The 1,149-nt window shown below is 38.3% G+C and overlaps 1 protein-coding gene across 1 annotated transcript in view; it reads right to left on the bottom strand.

Annotated features, from left to right (window-relative positions):
* Positions 1 to 1,149, bottom strand: part of LOC106869451 (mitotic spindle assembly checkpoint protein MAD1) — a 77,230-nt gene that overhangs the window by 3,503 nt on the left and 72,578 nt on the right. The gene's annotated exons all lie outside the window — the stretch shown is intronic.

The following is a 1,149-nucleotide window of genomic DNA, read 5'->3' as shown; positions in this document are numbered from 1 at the left end:
GAGAGCTACACTCAAAAATAGGAATTATCCACAACCCCTAATAGACAATGCAATCCAACGAACACTTAAACTGAATATAGAAGACCTGAGACAACCAAAACCAAAAGGGGATGGAAAATTAAAAACCCTACCCTACATCTCTACACACAACCCACTTAACAACAAGGCCTTCAATACCATACTCCAAAACACAGCCCTACTCAAGGGAGACCCAAGGATGAATCAAATCCTCCAAACACACACCATCATAAAAAGCAAACGACAGCCAAAATCCTTAAAGAAGATTTTAACACAGCCTAAACTGCATCCAATAATAACCACAAAACGAACAGTCAAAAATTGTGGAAGGCCAAACTGCGGGATTTGTACCATCTTAGTAGAAGGTTCGGAATACACATTGGAACAAGGCCATCATTTCATCATCAGAAAAAACTTCACTTGTGCATTGGAAAACCTAATTTATGTAATAACATGCACAGGATGCAATAGGCAATATATAGGCCATACAAAAAACAGCCTACGAAAAAGGATGGCATTACATAAATCCCAAATCAGGAATCCTGAATACAGAAAAATACCTGTCAGCGACCACATAGATGTACACCGAATAAAAATCCAAAGTTTACGACCTTCCCACTTTACCAATTTAATTACAACACAACTTTCACCCAACATCAAAACAAAGAGCTTCATTTTATTAGAAAATTCGGGCTAAGTTTAAACACCCTGAGCCATATATTAGTTATTACCGTCACTACTACTAATACTATTAAGGTCACTACTAACAATCACTGCTACTACTATCACTACTACTGCTGCTGCTGCTGCTGCTGCTGCTACTACTACTGTTATAACTGTCACTACTACTGCTGCTATTTCGGTCACTACTACTGCTGCTGCTGCTGCTGCTGCTTCCACCCCTACCACTACAACCAATTAACTACTGCTACTGACACGGACAGAGGTCACTGCCACTTACCATTACCAACAGGGTCACTACTACTACTACAACCAACAAAAAATGCCCCCACGTGAACTATCTTGACACCAGTAAGGAACTAATTATGAACTCTTCATTTAATTTCATTTTTTTAAATATGTATTTTTGATAAGGTTCATTTTTACTAGAACCGAAACATGTTAAAAATA

Source organism: Octopus bimaculoides, chromosome 23, assembly GCF_001194135.2.
Source record: "Octopus bimaculoides isolate UCB-OBI-ISO-001 chromosome 23, ASM119413v2, whole genome shotgun sequence".
Lineage (NCBI taxonomy): Eukaryota > Metazoa > Mollusca > Cephalopoda > Octopoda > Octopodidae > Octopus > Octopus bimaculoides.
The sequence above is the reverse complement of the archived record's forward strand: the minus strand, read 5'-3'. Positions and strand labels throughout refer to the sequence as shown.